Source organism: Artibeus jamaicensis, unplaced genomic scaffold, assembly GCF_021234435.1.
Source record: "Artibeus jamaicensis isolate MK-2021 breed Jamaican fruit bat unplaced genomic scaffold, CSHL_Jam_final scaffold_847, whole genome shotgun sequence".
Lineage (NCBI taxonomy): Eukaryota > Metazoa > Chordata > Mammalia > Chiroptera > Phyllostomidae > Artibeus > Artibeus jamaicensis.
Window position 1 is genome coordinate 26356071 of NW_026522057.1, and position 25776 is coordinate 26381846.

General features: G+C 54.2%; 1 protein-coding gene across 2 annotated transcripts in view; it reads left to right on the plus strand.

The window, feature by feature from the left end:
• The first annotated feature begins 901 nt into the window (after positions 1-901).
• The window catches only part of CTNNBIP1 (catenin beta interacting protein 1), a 42979-nt gene continuing 18104 nt past the window's right edge, over positions 902-25776 (plus strand). Inside the window, exons 1-3 of one of the 2 annotated variants that reach the window (XM_053660611.1) lie at positions 902-1192; positions 11676-11769; positions 21832-21916. The gene's annotated coding sequence lies outside the window, so the exon portion shown is untranslated. The remainder of the gene's footprint in view (positions 1193-11675; positions 11770-21831; positions 21917-25776) is intronic. The other variant, XM_037165708.2, reaches the window with a different exon arrangement.

Sequence of the window (25776 nt, forward strand, 5' to 3'; positions counted from 1 at the left end):
TCTCCCTCTCTCTCTTCCCCTCTCTCTAAAAAAGATAATAAAACCTTTTTTTAAAAAAGGGAATGTGGGTGTTCAAAGCAATTCACATTTTGCCTGTAAAGAGTTGTTTCTCCCTGTACTGTCTCCAGAGAGTGCCAGATAGCAGTCAGACTTTCTATAGAAACATTTTGATCAAAGACTCCTTTCCTCGACAAAAATGAACTAATTGGTATTGATAAATACACGCGATATTCTAAGTTTAGCGGACCCACGGAGGCCCATCCCTGGGCTCTCTGAGCTCCGTGGATTCAAGAGGGGGCCTAACTGCTTCACAGGTAGTTCCCAGCTCCAAGATTCAGCAAGACCACGCCTCTAAATGTCTTGCAACCTCGTCCTTTCAAATGTTTCAGGGGCCCTGGATATTACCAGTCTCACCAAGGATTCCGCCCGGCCTGGCAGTTCCCATTTTTAAAACACAGACCCGTGTATGGGAGAGGCCATTATTTTTATGGGATCACTGTGCTCCAGGAGCAGCTAACGACGGGCAAAGTTGCTGTACCTCGGCGACAGCTCCATCCTTAACCCGGGCTCCGCCCTCGGGCCACCTCCCCCTCCGAACCCCCGCCCCTTCTTCCCGGCCCACCACAGGTCCCGCCCCTAACCCTTTGCTCTTGGAGGGAGCTGCTCGGCCACTATCCGCGCCTACGCTCCCTCCGCACGTCTCATGGCCCCGCCCCGGGGCCCACGGTCTACCCCATTTCTCAAGGAGCCCAATAAACGTCCCTGAGAGTCCCGCAGCTCCCGCCCCCCAGCAGAAAGCCCCGCCCCAAAGGCCGATGTGACCAATGATGATCCACGCCCTCACCAGGGCCCCGCCCCCAACAGGTCCCGCCCCTGGGGCCCGGCCCTACGTGTCCCCCTCTACTCTGCGGGGCGTTGCCGTGGTCTTGCCTCCGCCGCCTGCTCGGAGCCAGATGCCGCCCCCTTCGCGGGTCCCACCCACGGCGGTCTGGCGCCTCCCTCCCTCCCCGCCGCGGTGACTCACGGAGCAGGAGGCGGAGGCTGAGGTGGCCGCTCCCGCTGCTGCTGCTGCTGCTCCTGCTGCTGCTGCCGCCGCCGCGGCTGTTTGGGGTGATCGCGCCCCGGAACAGGCCGCCGCGCGCCGTGCACGGCCCCGCAGCCCCCGCCGGCCCGGCCGGGTCGGGCGGCCCAGGTAAGCGCCGAGGCCAGCCCTAGCCCATAGCTCCCAGGCCCGCGCCGCGCCTGGGCTCGGGGGAGCTGCCGGCCCTTTGTCTCCCGGGGAGGGGCAGCGGAGGGCACCCCCGACCCAGCTCGGACCCACTGGCTTGGCCCCCGGCGCGGCTCCCTGGTCTGGGCCAGGCCTCCTCGTCCCGCCGGGCTGCCGCTGCCTTCAGTCTCTCTCCTGCCCCGGCCAAAGACCACCCTGCAGGGTCCTCACCTTCTCCGGGAAATCGCCTCCACAGGTGTCCGAGCCACCCACGCTGTAGCTTGCCGCACCGCTTCTGCGTGGTTGTCATGGTCTGTCAGCACTCAGGGTCCTGCCTCCTCTTGTCTCTTGCCTCACCTGAGCCCCACTCTCAGCATCCTGACCCCGTGTATAGAGAGCTCCTCCATATTTCCCCAAACTAAATGCTGCCAAGGTCTGGCCACTGAGCTGCCCTTCCTCTCTCTAGTTTGATTGAACTGCCTTCTCCCGACTCCACCTCTCCGCGCCAGCGCTACTGGAAGAAGGTACACATTGTAGGCACATGTCTCATCTGCATGGCCAGCTGTTACGTGAGCCTGCAAAATTAACCGCTTGGCGTCCAAAGGACACTTCTCACCTCCTTTTCATCACTTGCACTTTCCTTGTTCTTGAATCTGGTCATCAAAACACATAGCTCTGGACACCCAATCTGTTAGGCCCCACGTGCCTCCCTCTGTCTTGCGTGCTGAACTTGTCTGAGCAGTGCCTGCTGTCAGGTTAACCCCTGGGAAGGCCGGGGAGGCCTGTGTGTGCGGCAAAACGATTCATAAGTAACAAGATGTGTGACCTGTGGCACCTCCTATCTGAGGATCTAAGTATGCAGTAGCTGTTAGTTATTTTGTCTCCTGCCACTCAGAACTTAGGGAAGTGTGCCTAGCTGACTGCTGGGTAAACCGAGGCACAGGTTGTGTTGGTAAGAGACCTGGATGCAAGCTGGAGTTTGTTCTGAGGTTCTGTTCGCAAGTGCTTTGACTCTTAGCTTCCTGCTACAACTGCTGGGCTCTAGTTCCTGCCTTTAGATTGTAAATGACACTGATCTTTTGGACCATTAGAGTATCCAGAGATAGCAAGTTTCCTCTGTTGTTGTTTTTTTAAAATCCATTTTAGAGGAAGAGAGGGACAGAAACATCAGTTTGCTGTTCTACTTATTTATGCATTCTTTGGTTGTTTTATGTATGTGTCCTGACCAGGGATCAAACCTGAAACCTTGGTACATGTAGATGACACTCTAACCAACTGAGCTACCTGGCCAGGGCCCAAGGTTCCTCTGATTTAAAGCAGGACTTTGAACGATAAATAAAGGTGCCAGCTGTTACATGTTAGTGTGACATTCATGGTTTCCTGGCGGAGTTTGTGGTCCGTGTAAATACAAGTTGCCTCTATGGGACGGGGATTCATTCATTCAGTAGTGAATGCTTACTATGTGGCAGGCACCCTTCCGAGCACCAGGAGCACAATGGTGAAGGTAGACACAGCCCCTGTGCTCCTATAACGGACATTCTAAAGAGGAGGGAGTAAGCAAATACGCAGACATCGTAATTTCAGTAGCAGTAAGTTCTGTGAAGGTGGGATAACCAGTCTGGACTATATTCCAAGCGCAGTTAGAAACCGTTGGAGGATTTTCAGCAGAGAGGTGATAAGATCTAAATTTAAGTTCTCAAAGATCATTCTGGCTGCCACATCATGACCGGATTGTAAGAAGCAAACATAGAAGCAGGGGTGCCAGTTGGGAGACAGACTATTGCAGCTGCCTGGCAAGAGGCAATGGAGGCTTGGAGGGCCAGCGTGGAAACAGTAAAACTGAAGAGGTGGAACCAGTCTGCCACCCTGGGAGAGGCTGAGGGCTGCACGGCAGAACTTCAGGGAACACTGGCTGAGATTTCTGTGTCTAGCAGAGAATTTCTAGACCTGACCGTGCCCAAGTTTGGTTCAGCAAACCTTAACTCAGCACCTGTCGTGAGCCAGGTACCGTGCTAGACTCCAGGGGTACAGACATGCACAAGGGGAATAGGGAGCAGTCCCCAGATTATAACAATGTGTTCACAGAAGGGTCACTTCCTCCTTGAAAGAGGGTTTGTGGGTTTAAAAACCAGTTAGAAGTAGAGGGGGGCAGAGCACCCTGGGCTTTGTCCCCACATCTAGCTGCAATATTTAAATGAGAGCATTACTGCCCTTCTGCTGCTGTAAGGTGTTGCCCAAAGAAATTTGATCTATTCTCAGGTAGGAGAACATGAACAAGTTCAGTGACCATGAACTTGAACAACTAACCAGAATAAAACTTGATCTCCATGCTCCTCTAAATCCATGCTTTCAGAACACGTCAGAACTAGAGGACCTTGGGGGTTATGTAGGCCAGCCCCTCTTTAATGGCTGGCCACCTGTGGCCCCTCGAGGCTGCAGAACTCTTGAAATCCCATGGCAGTTTGTACATTTTCTTGTGGCACATGCCACTTTCTACCTCTGTCTCGGCTCCATGGGTGTGTCCGCGACCCTAACCTGTCTGAGGCCAGGACCTCTGTTGGGAGAGTTCATGTTTGCGTCCCTCACAGCATGCAGATTGGTGTCCTGTACAAAAAGTAAACTCATCAAGTATCCGATCACGTGCCTGGGTGTCTCACAGCACCTAAAACTAGCAGCCAGGAATCCTGACCCTTGTCCTTCCTTGTCTTCTCATCAGACCATGCTTGCTCTCAGATTTCTCCTCTCGGGTGTGCAGCCCTGGGAAACCCGTAGCCTGCGTCTCCCCGAGCTCCCAGAACAGGGCATCCCTTCCTTGATGGCCCGCTGTTCCGCCCTGCCTGCAAGGAACAGCTGCTGGGTTTGGGTCTCGGTTCTGCCATTATGAGCTGTGTGACCTTCCACGAGTAACTTAACCCCTCTGTGCCTCAGTTTCCCCATCTATAAAATAATACTTCACAAATTTTTGGGAAGATTAAGTAAATACCTATCAGATGCTTAGAACAGCACTGAGCATTGCCTTGGTTGAAGCTGCAGCTATTATTACACCATTATTTATGTATCTTATCTCCCAACAGAAGTTAAGATCTTTGAGGACAGATTTTGTCTTTTATTTGTTTTTTGGGGTTTTTTTTTTTTGGTCTACTGTTATGGTTCAATGCCTAAACTTTGTAGGCATTCAGTAAATATTTGTTAAATTGAGTGACTTATTGAACACCTACTAAGTGCCAGGCACTGTTGTAGGTGCTGGGGATATAGCCAAGAACGAGATTGCCAAGATACATGGTCTAACGAGGTTTACATTGTAGCATATGGGGCAGCAAACCCAAGGCCCGAGGGACGAGTCTGGCCCTCCACGTTGTTTTATGTGGCTCGACACCTTGTTTCTACCCGGTGGCAATGCCGAGCTCCTTGCCCCTAGTTATGGAGTATTAACATTTATGCAGTCCTAAATTACATTCGGCCCTTTGAAGGCAACTGTGAGGCTGATGTGGGCCCCCATGCAAATAAGGTAGTGAGTGAGGCAGACAGTAAACAAGTAGACACGTGGGCAGAATAACACGGAGTGGTGGAAAGACACTCGGGGAGACACATCGGGGACGATGAGATGGAGAGCAACTGGGCATGACTTCGGCTACCTCTGAGGAGGTGACTTTGAATGGAGACCCAGTGGATGCGCAGAGGGGACAGCAGGAGCGATGAGCCCAGCGGGGCTGGGACAAGGCGGGCGAGGAGTTGGTAGGGGCTGGATCTGTGGCCACAGTAAGGAGTTAGGATATTACTCTTTAATTCTGAACAGTGGGAGGTCACTGTGCAGGAACTTTTCCTGGTGGTCCGTCCTGGGAGGGCGTTTGGAGGCCAGGAGGCCAGCAGGCTTCTTATTTTTCTAGCCCAGGTACCTCGGAGATATGGGGACATCAGCGAGGTTAGCAAAGGTTCAGGTATGTGTCTGTGTGTCCTGCAGACTCCACTGAGCCCTCTTACCCCTGAGCACATAAGTAGTCAGTAACCATTTCTTGGGTTGAATGAATGAGCCTTGCCAGCCCTTAGCATCTTGTCCTGTGTTCGCCGCTCCTCTGCATGAGTTAAAGCTTCTCATCTTGGTGTTGGGTCTAAGGTAACCTTGGAGTTTTGCTGTTATTCTTCAGATACGCACCAAGGACACCCACACACAAATATGTCACAGTGTTCCTGCTGGGGGTATACCGGTATTGACTGGGCAGCCTTCCTTACTCCCCACCCCACACCCTTCTCTTCCAGTCTCCTGTGGAGTCTCGCCAGGTCCTCTGTAGAGGGTTGGGCCACATTGTCACTGTTTGACCATGTGATCAGGAACACAGTGATCCCTAGAAAGCACTGGCTGTCTTCGGTCTGAGCAGAGTGGAGTTTGAAAGGTCAGCAGAGCGCTCGGAGAAATGGCATTGCACACCCAGGGCTTCCGCTCACCGAGGCCCGGGGTTGGCCAGCCAGCTCTTCAAATCCTCACCCAGACATCCCCTTGTCAGTTAGTGTCCACAGTGCCACTTGCTCGTAACCTTGAGAGGCCAGCAGGAGATCGTGGGAATGAAATAGGACTTGCGTGCTGTCAGTCACTCACAGGGTCCTGGGGCGTTTCGTCAGCAGGATCCGAAATGCCTGTTAGTCACATGTCATCTGAAGCCTTGTAAAAAGGCTCTAAACAGAGTGGGTGCGACCTTTTTCTCCTGTAACTGGTTTTTTAATTACAAGAGTGATATGTGCTCATTTAGAAAATGAGAAGATGAATGATAATGGCATTTCACGTATTACAGTGCTGTGTTTAGGCCTCTTGTAGTGTCTGAGCTACACGCCACCACCGCTGCTGTGTTACACATTCAGAACCCGAGGTCTGGCAAGTTGAAGTAACTTATTTGAGGTCAAGCTCGTCCGGAACAGTCAAAATCAAACTGAGGAAGTGTGTGTGGCTCCTGAGCGTGAGCTCTGGGCACTGTATTAGAGACTGCTTCTTTGCAGACACAACAGAGAAGGGGAAAAAAAATCTCCCCTCAGCCTGGCGTGGGTGGCGTTGGTAGGGGCCAGAGGTAGCTCCCTGGCCGCTGCGAAGAGCTTGAATCCTACACCCTTACCCCGTCTCTCCTGACCTTAGGCAAGCTCATTAACTTCCCTTCACCTTACTTTCCCCAACTGTAAATAGGGATAATGATACCTGTGCCTCCATAGCTTGCAGGGGCATTATGATGTTTGAGCCAAAGTGCTTTTGAACTTCTTTTATGAAAGAGCGCTGAGCACCAACCGCTGTTATGCTCGGTTATTAAAGACCTATTATGCCCCATCCTCCGCGAAGCCTTGTTAAAAGGGGAGACAGCAGCCCCCAGAGGGAAAGGTGGCCCTTCCGAGACACGCGTAGCTGGACCAAAACGTTTTCCTCCTTCGGAAGTGTCTTAACAATTGAGTCGTGACTGTTTCTCCGTTCTTCCTGGCTGTGCTGCCCCGGACGAGCTTCCGGAAGCAGGTGTGTATCATCACAACACCACCGAGGATGTAGCACAGCCCACGAAAGGGTTAAAGGGCTTGGGTGCTAAGCCTGCCTGTGATTTCTTATTATAAAGAAATAGCCAAGAACACAGAGATACCAAGAAGCGATGGCTGCCTTCCATCTCTCCTTCATTTTTCTCCTCCCTTCTAATGATTCATTAATTCAATTAATAAATATTTACTGGGCTTTTATTACAGTCTGGGTCCCACTGGGAATTCTGTGGTGAGCGGGGTAAAAATAATCCTTCCCTTATAAGTCTCGCGCCACGAGGTTTATTATCTAGTTGGAGTCATGTGAATAAAGAAAAAAAGTGTTGGGGGAGCGTTTTGAACCCCAGGGGGGAGAGTCAGGATATGATTTCCAGATGTGCACGTCGGCCCCCAGGGGCCCCTGCCCCGGGAGGGCGGTGGGGTGGAGGGCTGCCCTGGCTTCCGGGAAGAGCAAGGGGAGAGTTCACGGGCTGGAGCCCTTCTGTGCCACAGGTAACGAAAGCCGCTCTTGGTGTGGGCATCTTTAGAAACAATTAGCATCTAGTGGTAGTGGTTAGCAAGAACTTCATTTCCATGCCTGGCCTTGACCCTTAGTCGCTGGAGTTCAAGTCAGGGAGAGTTCCGGATCAGGGCAGTGGGCTCTTTCCAAAGTTTTCTGCGGTTATGCCACCAGGCCAGTGCCTTTCTTACAAAATGCCTGCCAGACCTGGTCCCACCGGAATGCTCTCTCTGCCTGACAGGTCTCCCTCCCTCTGCCCACTTTGGAAAACAGGCATGCGGCAGCCAGCAGGCTGTGGGGCTGGCTTCTAGGCGGCGCTCTCCGGCATGCTCATGGGGTTCCTGAAAAACCGATGCCTGTGGATGCCTCAGTCCTCGGGGTCCCTACAAAGAGCAAAGTCAGGGAGGCCCAGCAATTCATAAGAAATCAGTGTTCCTGTCCCCCTCCAGCTAGGGCAGGGGTGGCGAGGGCCAAGGGCGGGCAGAGCCACCTGCCCACGGTCGGTCGGGGTGAGGGGAAGGGGCCAGGACAGCGTGGTATACCGCTGGGGGAGGTTACTTTCGCCCAGCCCTTGACAGGGCTGCTGCCTTCCTGGTGCTGTGCAGCTCCCCCCTCATTGAGCACCTGATTGGGAGCAAATGGCTGGCTCCACAGGAGACCAGGTCACTCAGTGTCCCTGGATTTCTGCAAGTGTGGTCTGAGCCCACAGGGACGCCAGTTCAGCCTGGAGAACGTGACCCACTTTCATATCCTCTCCCACGTGGAGAGCTGGGTGGGAGGCTTTTGGAGAGCAGCTCCAGTTGAGGTTTTTTCAGGCCGGAGCACCTCCTGAGTACCCAACCCACACGTTTCCTGATGTGGGATTCTGTGGTCCGAGTCCCTGGACTGAAAACAACCCGGGGCAGATGGAGTTGCCGCCTTGTTGTTCTGCAGTCCTGGACTCTGCACGGGGAGCTTCCTGCGGAGATCGGGGACCCTGGTGGGCCCAAACACCTCCCACAGGGTCAGCCCCACCCTTGCTCTTCCTGCAAAATCACCAGGCAGACCAAGGACTCACTCACGTTCCCAGGAGATGAGCTAGCCTTGACCTCCCCGCCCGGACCAAGGCCTCACAACCCCAGGCAGCCCTGGCTTCCGACAGACCCATCCTGACCCCTGTCCTCACAGAATGTCCTTCTGCTGCAGGAGGGGGAAATAAACGTGTTCCAGACCCTCTGGGTTTCCTCCACTCTCTGCAGGTAGAGGACAGGCGAATGACTTTCCATTTGTAACTTTAAGTTTCTCCGGTGTCACTGGGGGCGCAGAAGGGTCAGGGAGCCTTATTACATTCCATCAAGCGGGAAGTACTGCCAGGATGATTTGGGGATTTAGGCGGGTGAAATGGTAGGCCTGCGCCCCTGGATGACCCAATCTTATTTACAAAGGAAGGTGCAGGAGGAGGGCTAGGGAAGCGGGTATGGTGAGCTCCGGCCAGGGTGAGCTCCGGCCAGGGTGAGCTTCCCCACTGAGGTGGAGGCCATTCAACAACACCTCTGCCGCCCACCCCCCACTGCCTCTGTCCCCACTGTGGGCACTGCGCGGTGGCCTTTCAAAGCAAATGGCATCCCTCTGGCCGATTGTTGGAGCTGCGGGAAGACAGGGGTGCCAGTGACTTTTTGGGAGGACGTGGTGGGGCTTGCAGGCCAGCACACCAGCTGTGGGGGTGTCTGTCTGTGGCCATTTTGCTTTCCTTCACAGAGCAGCCTTCCAGAGCTTACCCTGGGACCCTCCCACCTGGGGTGAGGCTGCCGTTGCCGCCTGAGAGCAGCCTGTCGCCATCGCCTTACATTTGCTCCAGGTGTTGGCCGTCTGCCCTCACTTTCTGTCTCCTGGAGGAGACGGTTTCTTACACCTGTGAGCGATGACGGTGCAGCTTGAACGCTCAGCACCAGGCACCGCACTGGACTGGCGGGACCGCCCAGAGGAAGAGCCCGCTTTCTTTGGTTCTCATATTCTGACCCCATTCCACTTCCTATGAAAAAATGCATGTCCGTGGTACAGAATGCCAGGGGCTCTGTGGGGCCCTGGCAGCCGTGGGTCAGTTGCTTGGAGCATCGTCCTGTACACGGAAAGGTTGTGGCTTATTCCCAGTCCGGGCACATACCTGGGCTGTGGGTTTGGTCCCTGGTCGAGGTTCCTACGAGAGGCAGCAGATCGACGTCTCTCTCTGTCTCTCTCCCCCTCCCTGTCTCTCTAAAAGCCATGAAAAAACTACATCTTCCTTCTTCCCTGGATTCCTGTCCCCGAAAGAGACCGCTGTCAGCCAACCAGTGTCTTGTACAGTTTAACCAGAGACACCCTGCCTGTGGGCAAGTGCACCACACACCACACACACGTGCGATCGCACACAGGCCTGACACGCGCTTTTTTAAATATTGTAATACACGGTGTTCTGCACCTTGTTTTTTTCACTTCACCATGAACACTAGAACTCTGCGTAACCACCACCGCCATCATTAGGCTGATACCTCTTGAGCACTTCCTGCATGCTGGCTGTTGTTGAAAATGCTGTACTTACATCAGCTCATTCACTCCTCCCAACGAGCTTACAAAGTAAGTGCTGTTATTGTTGACCAGTTTGCAGGTGGGTAAACTGAGGCACAGAGCGGTTAAGTTGCTCATCTAAGGTCATTTAGAACTACCTCACTCATTTTAGTTGTTCTGTGGCATTCTTTTGAGTGGTTAGTTTTTGTTTTTTTTTTAAGATTTTTAAATTTATTTATCTTTAGAGGGGAAGGGAAGGAGAGAGGGAGAGAAACATCAATGTATGGTTGCCTTTCATGCGTCCCCTGCTGGGAACTGGCCTGCAGGGAACTGGTCTGCAACCCAGGCATGTGCCCTGACTGGGAATCGAACCGAGATTGTCTGGTTTGCAGGCCCGCGCTCAATCCACTGAGCTACACCAGCCAGGGCATTGGGTTTTTTTTTAAACCAGTCCCCTGCTGGGGAGCATCTAAGTCTTTTGTTACCATTAACAAGGAATAGTCTACATATATCTTCATGCATTTGGGTACATGTATCTGTAAGATAAGTTCCTACAGGATGAATTTTTAGAGTAGAGTGTACATCTATTTTCATTATTTGTATTGCCAAATTGCCCTTCATGGAGATACTAATATTTTATATACCCACTAAAATTGTACAAGAATACCTATTTCCCTCATACCTTGGCAGAAGTTGTTAAACTTTTTGGTGGTTGCTAATTGAGTTGATGGAAAGTGGTATATTAATATAATTCTAATTTGCATTTTTCTTATGAGGAAATAAAGCATCATTGCATATCTCTGAGGGCCATTAATGAGCAATTTGTTATATTGTTTGCTCATTTCTTTCTTGGCTTGGTGGTCTTATTTTCTTATCAATCTATAGCTATTCTTTATATATTAAGGAAGTTTTTTCTAAAGCTGTGATATATGTTACACATAGTTCCACAATTTATTATTGTTCTTTTGATTATAGTTTTCCCCACACAGAGAGTTCGCTTTTTATGTAATCAGATTTTTAAATCTTTGATCACTTCTAGGTTTTATTTCATATTGTTTTCTTCTCCCACTATTTTTCCCCTGTGTTTTCTTCTAACATACTTAATCTCTCTTCTCTGTACTTAGAAATGCACCCCACAAGCCAGGCATTACACACGGCGCCCCCGGATTGCCACACACTGCCTCTGCGCCCCCCACCCCCACCCCACCCCGCTGGGGTGCTGGCAACGCCAGCTGTGGCAGCTTCTTGCCATAACGGTTAACCTTACTCTGACTCTAAGGAACAATTAGACCAATCCAAATTATGGGACATCCCAAAGACAATGGTCTGGAACTAGAAAACACGTTAACCCTGGGGAGGCACTCTAAGCTAAAGGAGGTGAAAGGGCAGGGGAAGCAAATGCAACCGAGCGCGCGATTGGCTCCCGAATCAGAAACCGGTACCGTCCAACGCGAGGGGAGTGGGGCTGGGGTCCTTTGGAGACAGGCTGTGCATCAGAGACCACCACTGGGTCAGGATTAAATTCCTTGGGGGTGAAAATAGGTCTGTAGGAGAATGGCCTTCAGAGATAGATAATGAGACGCTTAGCCATGGATTGTGATATCTGTCTGCAACTTGCTTTCAAGTGGCTCAGGATGAAAAGTAAACACACCCTCCTCTGCCTGCACCCTGGGGAGACATGGGGCAGATGTGGTACAAGGTGAGCAATGGGGGGGCTCTCTGGGCAGGTACCGGGATGTTCCTTGTGCTGTTCTTTCAGCTTCTCTGTGGCTTTGAAGCTTTTCAAAATAAAAAGGTGAGGAGGGGAAAAAAACCCAGCTTTGTTCCATCTGGAATTTATTTTGGTTTCGGTCCCCTTGGCTCTGCCTGGCTCCCCTGGGCGATTGTCTTGGGTTTCTGGTGTCTTGCCCCTTCTTTTCCAGTTGTCTGTTTCCTTCCTCTTAGGAATCTCTATTTTGGGTGAGCTATTCTTTTTTGGACGTGGAAGTTTTTATGATCGAGTATCTTTCTGGCAGACACATGACTTTTCTAGAAGCAGGTAAGAACTGGTGTGCGTTGGTGCCTGTGTTTTCGCTGGGTTCTGCTTTAACATTGCACTGTGTGTTCCGAGTGCGTTTACAAGGAAGTCTAGCTCTCTGAGGCTCAAAGTCATCACCCTCAGCAGTACCATCACACCAATATGTCGTGGAAGTAACCTCGCTCTCAGCAAACCCTGATACGTGTATACATATGTATGTGTGTGTGTGTAAGCTTTTCCCTCTCGGGTAAGGGTTTTTGCTAGAGGTCAGGCTCTGCTTGGGTTCTGTGGGTGTGGGCTCGTTAGAGACTCCTAGGTTTCATTTTATGATCCCTGACAGTCTGGGTGAGTCTTTCGGCCATGGGCGCGCTAACAGGCCAGTTTTGCCGGGCGCTTTACTGTTGCCTTTCTGTGGCTTGGTGACTAATGGTTTTGTGGCTTTGGGAACCGGGACGTCATTATAAATGGATGACGGGGATTTGGCTCCTGAACTGGGTTATCTGGGTGTGCCCAGCCTGGGTGTTTATGCCTACACCCATTGGGAATGGGGACAGTGTCTCGGAGCCCTCACACGGCCGCTGTGGCCTCCATTTCGTTCCCATCCACATGCCTGAGCTTTTGCACAGTGGCCCGGGCGGGGGCTGGGGGGACTTCCTGTCCAAGTGGCTGAGGGTGGGTTCCTGCTGTACCAGCTGCTGTGTCTTCCCCTCTCCTCAGAGCAGCGCGTGGCTTTCTCCCGGTCACCCCCCACCCCACCTGCCGCTGCCACCGCCCTTGCCTTCAGACGGGACGAGTTCAGGGACCCCGTGGGACATCTCGTCCTCGGGCTGCTGCCCCAGCTAGTTAATGGGACAGATGCACGTGGGGTCTGGAGTTGTCTTTGTGTGAAATATTTTTGACTCTGATCAGCAGCCTGTCCAATGTTGAGGAAGGAAGGAAACCGAGTCTTCAGCAGCCTCTTAGGGGAAGGTTTCCTCCTTCCTTGCACTGTTTGTGTTCGGAGGGAGCTGGGGGCGGTGGGGGAAGAGAGACAGTCAGGCCTGCGTGGCAGGCAGAGCGGAGTCATCCGGACAGACCGCGCGAGTGGCTCCCGTGTGGTGCGAGTGTGATGAACCCTGAGATCCGCAGCGATAGCATGGGTATTTTTCAAGGTAAACAAACATGCCTAAATTCCTACACAAATTAACACATACCTGTATGCTGAAAGCCTATAGGAAGAGGCAGGAACCCTAAAACCTAATTTCTTAAGGGTTTCTAGAAGTTTCACCCAGGAGACCACACCTGGCGCCTGTCAGCTGGGCCCCGAGGACAGCCATCTCCAGAGCTGGGCAGTGCGCAAAGGGCGGCTCTGGGGGCCAAGTAGCTGGGGGTGAGGGGTGACGCGCTCTCGCCCTGCACGCAACCCATTGATTGAATGACCTCCTTCTTGCTCCGGGAAGCTGGAGGCCTTCCTGGCCCGGGAATTCTGAGGGCTGCAGTGAATTGGGTTCAGGAGGCTTATTTATTTGACCCAATTCTAGGAGACGTTACTGCAGGGAGAGTGGGGGCCCGGGGAAGAGCCGGGGAGGGCAGCGATCCCTGGACGGCCGCCTGCCACTGGGCGCTGGGAGGGCCAGGTGGGCCACGCCTGGGCCTGCCCCTGAGGACAGGGCTTGTCCCTGCGAGAACGAGGGTGGTGTGAACATGTCCATATGGCCCTCCGTGGACGGACCGTCTGCAGCTCCTGAGAAAGAAATAGCACTCTGTCACTTCCCCCACTTGCTGTTTAGAAACAAACAAATTTTAAATTCCCCAATCTGATTAAAAATTTAAGTGGTGACCCCACAGGATTTGACATAGCTCTGGGTAGCAGAGTTGACAGCACTTCTGTGGGCTGAAGTGACCACTGTAGCCTCCTCCTCGGGGGTGGGGGGACCCAAGGTCTGCGAAGCCTCCTGGCCAGGCTCCTTCCCTGGGATTATTAGGCTTGGAACTTGTCCTTCCAGCCTCAAGCCGACTTGCACTAACTCCCTTAGCACACGGACTGGCAGTACACACTGCATGTTCCCCGGGCGAGGGGAGAAGGGCTGTCGGCATGCGGGGGCACCTCAGGTGCTGACCTAGGTCACAGGAGAGAAAAGGGGTCCTTCTGCTACCAACCCGCAGGAGTGGGCTTCTGACCACGCCAGGTGCTCAGCCCAGGAAGGCGAGCCAGCCTGGGAGTTGCCTGCCCAGGACGGGGGTGCAGCGCTTTCATCGCCTCAAGAGCAGAGGGTTCCAGCCCTTACATTCATTTATAAATAGACGAGGGCTCTGGAGCCTGCCTTACCCAGCCCATGGAACCTGCCAGAGGCCGATGGCCATGAGTCAGACCGAATCGGGACCATCCGGAGCTGGCTTTTGTAGGTGCGCTTATTCCGACTTCAGGTCTCAGGCTCCCCCGTGGCCAGTGTTCAGGGCTCCAGCTGTTCTGGAAGAAAAAAGAATCCTTTTTTTTTTTTAAAGTAGGTCAAAAGATGCCTTTTTTCCCCCTCTGTTCTTGTTCCCCTACTGTGTGAAGAGGAGAGAAACCCTCCACCTGCACGTCCCTTGGTCAGAACTGTGGAGCCAAGTGACTTGCCCAGAGCGGGGAGAGCCCGCTGCAGCCGTGGCAGCTTCCTCCAGCTCCGCTTCCCCCTCCTCCTCAGTGGTGGGAGGTGGGTCTCGCCCAGCTCCAGACTCAGAGACGGTGCGAGCTGGTAGCTTTTTCCACAAACCAGGCCATTAAACTAGAAGTTCTAAACAGGTGCCTTACACCAATCCAGTTGCCTCAGCCTTACCTACTACATGCAGACAAACTCCTCAGTCCCCCCGGGTCTCAGATTCTCCGAGGCAAGAACATTCCAAGGCTGGGAAGCGTCCTTCCTTCCTGCTTCCCAAGGAATCTAACCCAGAGGGGCTGGCAGCTCTATTGCACCCCTCCAGGTCCTTCAGCACAAAGACCTACAGGCTGTTCGAGGGGCCGTGAAAATGTTGGAGACCCGAACAAAGGTCCTTCAGCTCCCTCCCTCACCTCTTAGGGGTTGTATGAGAATTGTACTCGATGAGATGCGGTCCATTTTAATTTGTGTCTGAGACGGAGGCTGCCTGGGGCCCTGGGAACAGGTACGCAGACACCCAGGTGCCATGTCAGGGTGGTGCTGTGGGCGGAGGAAATTTGGGTGGATGTGCAAACACAGGCTTCTAGGGCTCCCGGAGAAGGTGAGGACAGAACTGTGAACAGCCAGCGGGGAAGGGCGTTCCAGGACAGGGGACCAGCAGACGCAAAAGCCCAGAGGGGTTGAAGGAGCCTGGTCACCCTGAGGTGACCACGAGCAGGGTTTTTCTCCCCTGGTGCCAGGGACATGGGGGCCTGACAACTTGTGGTGGGGACTGGCCTGCGCATCATAGGGTGTTTGGCAACATCCCTGGCCCCTGCCCCATAGCATCCTCCCGGTTACAACGGTCAGAAATGTTTCCAGACATTGCCAAATGCCCCCGACCGAGTCACCCCCGTGCAGGCAATGTGGTGGGCAGCCGGGGTCTGACCGCCTGCTCCCAAGCCAGGGCGAAGAGGAGGGAGCTCATTCTTCGCACTTCCTGTCCAGCGTGCGGTCCTGGGGGAGCCCTTCGGTGTGTGTGACATGCCTGTGGTGCCGTGTGCAGGAGTCACACGTCAGGCTCGCTCAGAGAGGAGTCACGCCACGGAAGGAGGACACATCCCAGGCCCCCACGGTGCCTCCAGGTGCCCCCGTCCAGCCCACCTTCAGTTTTCTGCATTGATACCTTCCCCCTGGTCATCAGAACAGCTGGGCCGGGTGGCCACGCCCTGATCGCTCTTGGGCTATTTGGAATCAGCTCAGGAGGATCGGATTCTAATGCTTCAAGAACCTTCCTTGAAGGGCCTTCATCAGTGGGGTTCGCACCTGGCGCAGAACGCACCGCGCTGCTGGGAAGGGTAGGTTGGAACCGAGGATGATGGTTGAGGGTAATTTCAGGGTAATCGCTGAGTGCTGTGGAATCAGTCCTGGCCCACGGACCTGCGGCCAGAGTGGACAAGGGCCCGCCTATAGCTGGGCTTCACAGCTGCGCCCATTCATAGAGAGCCGGCCCTGAATGGCGGGGGCCACGGGGCCAGTTGCAGACAGAACTCCCCGCACATCCAGGGGCCAGCGGAGAGCACCTGCCAGCCCCTCTCACCGCCGCGCCTCACTCCCCAGCGGCTTTTTAATGTTTCCTGACTTAATTTTGATTTCAAATCTACAGACGGGTTGAAATAGTACAGCAAACACTCCTAACTCCGCCTTTCACCTAGATTCACCGCTGACGTTCTGCCGTGTTGGCTCTCGGGTCATCTGTCCCCAGGCACATCCACACTCCCACACACACGGACTTTTCCCTGAACCACTCGAGAGCAAGTTGCGAGCATCGAGGCATTTTACCCTTAAATACTTCAGCCTGTATCTCTTAAGAACCAGGATATTTTCCAGTATAGTCACAGCATAATCATCACACTCAATGCATATAACACTGATACAACACTATTACCTAATAAATAAATACTTCCTGTTAAATTTTCTGCAGTTGCCCAATAATGGCCCTTGTGACTCCTTCCCCTTGTGACAAATTTGTCCCTTGTGGACAAATCGAATTTGCCCCGAGGTCGCCAACTCCGATTCGGACCTGATCCAGAGCTCCTGTCCTGCTTCCTGGGTCCCATCAAGGGCCGTTCACTGTATTTAGCTGATATGCCGCCTTATCTCATTTTCTTTTCTTTAAAGATTTTATTTATTTATCTTTAGAGGGGAAGGGAAGGAGAGAGAGAGAAATATCAATGTATGGTTGCTTCTTGTGCATCCCTTGCTGGGAACTGGCCTGCAACCCAGGCATATGCCCTGACTGGGAATCAAACCGAAATCCTTTGGTTCGCAGGCCTGCGCTCAATCCATTGAGCTACACCAGCCGAGGGCCTTATCTCATTTTGATTGCTAGTTGTTTGGGGCTCTGGCTTGCTTTCTTTCTGTAAAGTGAGTTTTTATTAAAATTTTTTTTTAAGATTTAATTTTTTTTAGAGAGAGGGGAAGGGAGGAAGGAAGAGAGGGAGAGGAACATTGATGTGCGAGAGAATCATGGATCGACTGCCTCTCTCACCCACCCCAACAGGAAACCATTCCCGCAACCCAGGCGTGTGCCCTGACCGGGAATCAAACCTGTGACCTCTCACTTTGCGGGGTAGTGCCCAACCAACGGAGCCATGCCTGGTCAGGGAGGATTTTCATTTTAATTTCAATTAAAATTTAACTAATGCATTTGTAAATTTCTGAGCCAGAAGGAGCTAACAAGATGGAGCAAGAGCGTGGATTTGAATCCGGGCTCGGCCACTTGTGAGCCCCGTGGCCTTGGACAGGTTATTTACCTTCCCTGAGCCTCAGTCGCCTGGTCTTTAAAATGGGAACAGTTCTTACCCTGCAGGCTTGTTGCGAGGACAGTGTGCCCAACGTGACCGACGCGGTGCCCGGCCCTTAGAGAATGCTGAGCACCCACAGTGACTACCACTGCCTGGCCCCAGAGGGCGGGAAGGGGCTCTGGATCAGGTCCGAATTGGGGTTGGCGACCTCAGGACAAATTCCTTCTCCCGAGCTCATCCCCCGAGAATGGTGCCGCCTCCTGCAAACGCCCTGACTCACAGAGCCGGCATGAGTGAGACCTGCTTTGCTCAGGCTGCTGGCGCATGGTTCGAGAATACCGGGCCTGGCCCCGGGCTGGGGAGGCTGAATGTGGAATTTATTAATTAAGGCTGCTGCTCCTGAGGCCCGAGAGTCGGGAGGCTGCAGTTTAATTACTGAGAGCAGAACGTGTGGAAATCCTCTCTGGTGCCCCAGTTTTGATGTCGCTAGGGGACCCAAGGTGCTGCCCCGAATGGGCCTTCCAGCCAGAGCTGCAGATCAGGCCTCAGTCGCACCTCCCTCTTCCTGGCTCTGAGCTCATTTCTGTCCACTCGGTTGTGTACTGGAGGGCAGGGGGAGAGCTCGGCCAGTTCTGGTGCGACTCCTGCGCCCGAGGGGGTCCCTAGGAGAAGGACCCCCTAGCAGGGTGGTCACAGGCGAGTTATTCTCTGCATCTCTGTGTCCTCACCTGTAAAAGCTTGTAGCAGAGACTGAAGGGATTCACATAAGTGAAGGGTTAAGAACAACCCTTCACTATTGGCCAGAACTATCGGCCTGGCCAATAGTGAGCTGGAAAATGTGCCAGCTATTTCTTTACAGTGGCCATCACAACCAGGAGTGACTTTGCCTCGTAGGGGACATGTGACAGCATCTTGGAGACACGCTTGGTGGTGTCCATGTCCGAACGACCCAATGTGTGGAAAACCTTTATAGAAATGTGTTAGAGCCAAACAGAGGAGGACACGGCCGGAAGCAGGATCTCAATGGCCTGAGAAAAGTTCCTCCTCGAGTAACAGTCTGCAGTTTATTCTACGCTTTTGGAACTAAGGAGGGAAAGCAAGGGGAGTTGCACGTGCGTGTGGGAGAAAGCAAGGTGGGGACCGGGTTACAGGACAGTCCCCAGATCCTGTGCCTTCTTGAGGGGGGTGTGGCCTAGGCACACAGAAATGCCGGACAGGGCTCGCTGGAGGTGAAGGTACGCTGAACAAGTGATAGGCCTGAGGCTCAACTCCCCGCTGTGACCTCTCCATCTAGGGATTTATGATCAGGTCCCCCGTGTGCTGACGCTCCTTAGAATGCCCTTTTCAGCCTCAGTTGTCACAGCCAAGGGGGTGGCGCTACTGGCATCTGTGCCACACACTGCATCACGATGGGAGTGCAGTCTGCATCAGTAGGAGATCCGATTGTGGGAATATCAGAGCGCACTTGTGCAAACCTAGATGGTCCAGCCCACTAACCACCTGGGCTGTATGGTGTAGCCCGTTGCCCTGGAGGGGAGGAAAAATAATTTTCCCTCTACCCTTCTGGGTTCTTGGCTGAGACATCTCTGTAGCAACAGACGGATTAACAAGAAAAAGCCCTGGCTGGTGTGGTCCAGTGGATTGGCCGCCAGCCTGTGGACCGAGGGCTTGCTGGTTCAATTCCCAGTCAGGGCACACGCCTTGGATGTGGGCCAGGTCCCCAGCAGGGGGCGTGCAAGAAGCAACCCATCAATGTGTCTTCTGCACATTAATGTTTCTCTCCCTTTCTCCCTCCCTTCCCTTCTCTCCAAAAGTAAATAAAACCTTTTTTTAAAAGAAGAAGGAAGAAAACAAACACATTTAATAACATGTATGTTTTCTGTATACATGGGAGAGACCTAGGAAAGCTGAGTAACTTACCAAATGGTGGGAGCCACCACCTAAAATACCACCTTCAGCTGGAGACCAAAGAAGGTGTTGGCAGTGTGGGTGTCGGTCGTGGGAGGAACCGGGAGAGCTCGGCAACCTGGGGTAAGGCTGCCCTGCAGATTGAAGTCCTCCGCACTGAGGACAGTTTCTGGAGATAAGGTCACCCCCTCTTCCTGGTACAAATGGAGATTTCCCTTACAAATAGCTGTGAATGTATTTTATAAAGAGTAACTTCAACTTCTACTTGGCTTTCAGAACTTCTCCCACGTTTGCCGTTTCTTAAAATGAATCAGCCTAAAATAATCCTCATGCCAGACAGACACATTTGGGGGTGACAGACTGTCCCCCATAGCTCCAAGGCTGCAGACCTGTTGCAGCCAGTCACTGTACTGACACTGCAGGCATTTGCAATGCCGCGGTATGTGTGTGATTACAAGGGCGACAGTGTCGCCCGGTGACAAGGAATTTTTTGGCTTCATTGTACCCTTAGGGGACCGTGTCGTATCCAGGCCTGGTGCTGACCGCAACAGGACTGTATTAGGTAAGGCCCAGGGGTCTGCCAGATATCCTACCCCACAGACCGGCGTCCAGCCCAAACCGTCAGTAGTGCCAGAGGCTGAGAAGCCAGGACTCGGGGCAGCATGTAGACAGCGTGGAGGTGAGGTCCTGTGCTCCCCAGTAGCTCTTCACCCCTCATCATTCCTCCCAGTTAGTGCGGAGCTGATGGGTAAACTGGGAGACAAGAAGGGAGAGAAGGAAGCTGGGCTATTTTAAAGCTTTGAATTCTTATTGTTTATTCCATTTTACCCCCATCCTGTAACAAAAGTATCTTTTACTTATATCGTCTATGTTGCCTTCTGCTCTCACCTCTAGTAACAGTAACTAGTATTTACTGAGAGTTTGCCCTAAGCCTGGTGCTTTCTTTGTGTGTTACCTCCCTTCATTTGCAGCCAGCACCTGAGGCGGTGCCATGGTCACCCCCAATCTGTAGACAAATAGACTGAGGCCTAGAGATGGGAAGGCTCCAAGTTGCCTAAAGTCTAACTCCCGGTCTTTTCCCTCAGTGGCTCCCTATCTCTGTTGATAGGAACGCACCTGCGGCCGCTCAGTCCGCACACCTGGGAGTCGCCCTCACACGCCCCTCCTCTCGCCCCCACACCAGGCTCGTCGGCCCCCCTGATGTCCTGCTGCTCGGCGCTCCACTGCTTCTGCCTGCCTTTTGCCTGAATTTCTGCCACGGCTTCCTTGCTGGTCTCCCCACTCCTGCTCTCACCCCCTCATCTTTCAAGTCGGGGTGGCCCTGCTCCACCCCAAGTCAGACAAGGCCATGGTGGCTGCCCTTTCCTCAGAGGTCAAGGTTGGGGTCTCACAAAGGCCTTCATGGCCTCCTGCTGCCCCCTCCCCTGCTCGCTACCCTCCCACTTCCTTTTCCTCAAAGTCATGAAAACAAACTTCCTCTCTGCTCCTTGCAAGGGCCTGAGCCCTGCAGACGCAGCAGGCTCATGTGGTGGGTGACGGAGTTAAAGCCCCTTGGAAGTGGGAGGAAGTTGTCTCTTTTCATCTCATTTTGAAGGAATGTGGGGACTTGGGTGGGGCCCTTGGCATTTGGATGCTTTGATACCTAAAGGAATAAGAGCAATAACCACTATGAACGTCGTCCCCACGGGGGTAGCCTGAGCCGGGAGAGGTGGCGGTGGCAGCTGGTGGCTTGTCCATCCCAGGGCCGGGTGTGCGCAGGACAGACACCTGGAGGCCAGAGTCATGTCCACCTGTAGGGGAGGCTTTTGAAATCTCACTTTTTATGGCAAACACTTTTTCCTCGGCCCCTTGGGTGAGCGAGCAGGCTTCTTCGCAGAAATCGTGGAAGACAGAGCATTCCAAAGCTCCCTCGGTCCTGTGTCTCTCACAAAACAGGTTTCTCCTCGGGTATTATCCTCAGAGCCCTGCCATGATGGCCGAGAGCTGGGAGGCCACCTTTAACCCAGGGGCTCCGTGGTCTGTGTGCCACGGCTGAGGAGGTGGTCAGGCAGCCGCCAGGTCTGCCCAGGTCTCCTCGGGGGCCCAGGCCTGCCTGCCCCTTGCTCCCACCCGTGGCTTTCCTTGGTCCATGCCTCCGGCAAAGCACCCTGCGGAGAGCCTGGGCGGTGTGGTTGTGTGGGGGAAGGAAAAAGACAGGAAGACACAGCATTCGGGTTCCTGGAAGGGGCGTGTTTGGCATGAGCGGACTTGTGGCCAGGCCAGCAGTTGTGTGGTGTGTGTGTTAGTTCATGTTTACATGCATCAAGCACAGACCACATGCACGTCTAAGCGCAGAGCAGGCGGAGCGCCCAGGTACCTGGGCCTGGCTCCGGTTGGGTTTGGTAGGTGTGCCTGCTCGCGCAGGTGCGGGACCCGCCCGTCCCAGAGTGACTCACTCCGCTCCGCACCATCTCCAGCGCAGCTCTCAACTGGCCTCAGTGACTAACCCAAGGGGAGGGGGTGCAGGTGACCTGCTTCGGCCGGAAATGACAGGCGAACACAGCTGCAGTCAGCACCTTACCCCAGAGGTGTTGGTGCAGGTTTCCTGGGCCGGCCAGACACACAGGTATTTCTGGACTGCAGCAGAGCCCGTTGCCGTAGCGCCCGGCCCGCAGTTCTGTATCTGTCAGCACGGGGCGTGTGCTCCCCGTGGGACTCTGGCAGCCAGTGGGACTCTGGCAGCCGCCGGGCCCTCCCGGCTCCTCCCATGACCGTGTTCTGTGTCTCCACAGGGCCGCACCCTCCTATTTCTCCCCGGCCTCAGCCCGCCCGTCACGGTTGAGCACCTGTCCTCCTGAAGCTGATTTCCACAAGCAGGTAAGGACCCCAGGGGAGGCTGTCTGGCAACTCGGCCACAGATTAGTGTCCAGGAGGGGCCGGGGGTGCAGGCTCACAGGCCGAGGGGGAGGTCAGTGCATCTCCATCGCCCCTAACAGAGCTCGCATCTGCAGATGGGTGGGTTCCTGCGGCGAACCCAGCGGCCCTGCTGGTTGCTTCTAGTCTGTTAGGATGTGTGCAGTCTCTGGGCTCACATTTGGTGGAGGTTCTGTGAATAGCACAGTTATATGGCGTTGTATCTATGCGCAGCGTAAACATCACACAGATGTAAACGTACATTTTAGAACGTGAGCATTTAAAATGTCACATTTTAAAAATGGACAAAACAAAGGACATGTTGGGACCCATAGGGCAAATGTGGCTTGTGTGGCTCTGGGACCCCCACTGCCTGGCCGGGCCTGAGGTCACTCAGTGTTTTCCCAGTGGGTACAGGATCACCCCGGCGTAGATGTGTATTTCAACTTGTGTAAATGTGGGTGATCAAACAGCGTTAGCTTCACTTTATAAATAAAAGTCAGTGCAGGGAGCTGTGTTTGTACTCAGGGCCATGGGTGCCTGGCAGAGGGAAGCCAGCTTCCGACGCTGTTTATCAGAATGGGTTTGCGGGCCTCGGCTGCGCTCAGCGGTGCTGCTCGCCCCGTCCCTCCCCGCTGCCTCCCCTCCTTCTGCAGTGAGATCGGCTGCTTCAGAGGGGGTCTCGTGCTTGTGCTAGTGCTAGTGCTCATAGAGGTCAGGTCCCTGCAGAGATGGGCAGGACATCTCCCAGAAAACGCAGTGGGGCCTCTCAGGCCATGGGCCCGTTTGTCCCTTCAGATCCGTCCTTGTGGTCGTGAGCCCCTTCCTCACGGTCCATTACCATCCGGCCTTCCTCCCCCCGGAGATGCAGGCTTGAAACCCGTAGGAGTGTGTGGGGTTCGGGGGGAGGGTACGCCGTGTGTCTGCAGTGAATGCAGGTACGTCAGTTTCTCTCCATTGCATTTGTCCCAGTCGGGTGTAATTTCCTGCAATCACCTCCACTTTTATCTATAGCACGATATGTAGCCGCAGGCCTCTCTGCCTTTGCTGTTCATTTGGGTGGTTGATCATTGTGTGTTTCTTTCCATCTTCTGCTCCTTAGCTCATCTGTGCTTTTCCCTAGTTAGCTTCCAGAATGTTATGTGTTAAGAGAGGGAGCAAGTTCGTTTCTGACTTGGGCAGTTAACACAGATTTTTCTTTGGATTTAGAATGGAAATGCCACCACGTTGGGTGCCGGGACCTGCGTGGGGCTGGCGGGGGGACCGTCATTGAGAAACATCGTCACCTTTGGCCCTAATGGAGGAGGACAGGATGAATAGTTGGTGTGTTTGAATTGGTTGCAGTTTGGACTTAGGTAATTTAAACACATTTTAATGGAGACAAGTTCTTGATCCCTACAGGGCAGAACAGGAATTCTCAGACAAAGATAATCTGATGCTTGTCAGCACTGTGATGAAAATTTAATAGCGCGTTTGCTCAGATAGGCAGCAAATCCAAACATACTTGAGCACCCTCGCAGCATACCAGAGACCAAAATGCCTGTCGTTTGGGTCATCACGATTCATTCTCTTCTCTTCAACTATTCGTTTTCTTCCCTCTGACACCCTCGGTGCCGATTCTGTGGAGAAATTTTGTAAACCAGCTGTGAAGCCCTAGCCCACCCAGATGTGAGCTCGGGGGACAGAGGGGCGCTCACTGGCCACGTGGTGACCCAGCCCCAGCCCCAGGTGTGCCCTCTGCCGGGAGACAGGGTGGAATCGGCTCTGGTGGGAGCTGGAAGATTATCCTTTTTGGAAATGATAAGAATCTTCTGACAAGAATCTTCCCTGGAGCAAAAAGAACCAGATAAGCACCAGCAGAGGCTGGGAAAGTGGGCTGACCTGGGAGTGACCTGGCCCCAGAGAGGGTTCAGGCACCCACAAAGCCCCGTGAGCCCCCATTTAGCGACACCATGTGAGAGTGGGAGGTTCCAGGGGACAGGCTGCAGCGGTGGAAGATAATAGGCAACACTGATGTGTTCGGGGCACCGGGGGTAAGATGTTGGACGGAGTAGAACTCTGGAAAATAGGCCACGTGTGAAATGACTCATGGGTGTGCGTGCACACACACAGCCCTGCTGGCTCAGCCTGCTGGTCCGTTGGAGGAGGCCTGGCTGCCCGGGAAGCACAGTGAGGAAGGGGCTCCCAGCTCCTGGGGTGTGCGGCGTCCAGGAGAGCTGGGCCCCCCAATGAATGACTAGATCCTGATGGACCTTTTGCAGGAGGGGAGGGGTTGCCACTGGTGCACTGGTTCTTTAGTTTCTAGCGACACCTAGTGGATGGTCACTTGTCTTCCACACCATCACGGGGAGAGAGAATTGGAAGATTCTGCACCTGGAAGCAGGAAGCCCTAACTCCCCGTTGGGAGGCTTCACGGGGCATTTCAGCCCCTGGAGAGCACAACAGCCCACAGCGCACAGACCACGTGGGAGCACGGGTCCTTCAGGAAAGCTCTGTCCAGTTCTGGAGCCCGGTCAGGCCCTTTGGTCCCTTTCAGCACGATGACGTTTGGCCCTGAATTGGTGTGGGTGTGGTGGGGATGAGGACGTTTTGACAGCACAGGCAGTATAGTCTCCATACTGCATTCAGCCCGCAGGGCCACGTCCCTCCGGCCTCAGGCACTGGCTGGGGCCGCAGGAAGACGGGGAAGCAGAGCACAGGTGCCGGCCCTCCCATCAGGCCGGGAGGAGACAACAGCAAGTGCCCCAACGTGGTGCTTTTAGGAAATTGGGACAAGTCAGGGCTGCGTGACTGAGAGGGCCGAGGGGGTGGTGCCGGTGCTGCTGTGGCCGGGCTGCGGGGAGAGGCTTCCTGGGAAGGCATCTTTGAGTGAGATGAAGGATTCAGTTCCAGATGCAGGGGACACTCGGTGCAAAGGCTGCTGGGAAAAGAGCTTCTCGGCAGGTTCCAGAAACAGATGGGGGCCAGGAAGGCAGAGCAGCGAGGGGAGGAGTGAGGAGGGGGAGGCAGGGCGGACCGTGAGGGCCTCGTGGGGTCCTGGTGAGACTGTGCGATGCATTTGGGGGTAGGTGGGGTGGGGAGTAGGGCCCTGTGTTCTGGGTTTTTTTTAGAGACCCTTCTGGTGGGGTGGGGCGGGGAGGCAGCGAGAAGGGGCCAGTGTGAGAACTGGAGCCCCAGTGCTGAGCTTTCCCATGCAGCTGTGCTGGGGGGTCAGGGTTGTCCCCTGCACCCCCCGCACCGGGCCCTGGGGTGGCAGGGCGGCCTCTGGTCCAGGAGCAGCCTTGCGGCACCTTCCCGCCCTTGCCCAGGCACCAGTTGTTAGTTAGACCCTTTACTGCTCCCGGAGGAGGGGACAGGAGCAGACAGTAGACTAGGGAGCCTGGGGCTCTGGTGGCAGAAGGGAAGGCCCTGAAAGGGGACCACGTCACATCAGGCATAGAGCCCCTACTGAAGCCCCAACGTGCCGGCTGTGGGCCTACTGTGTGGGCTTTTAGGGCCAGGGCCTCTGTTAGGCTACGGGGACTGGGTGGTTGACAGGGGAGCAGCAGGGAAGCTGCAGGTCAGGGCTCTGGCACATTTCTGAGGCTGCACCGAGAGCTGCCCTCCCCAGAACAGCCACCCTGCCTGGGAGAGCCTGCTGGTCCAGGGCTTGCTGGACCCTGAGGGATGGACGGTGTGAGGAGTGTTCTTGGCCCACCAGCTCAGTTCCCTCGGTCCTCCGAGCGAAGCTCCTTGGCACGGGGCCGCTGAGGCTCCACCCCCACCAGCTGCTGCGTTATTTCTGACTCATCCAGGAGTTACAAATATGTAATCTAAATCCCTCC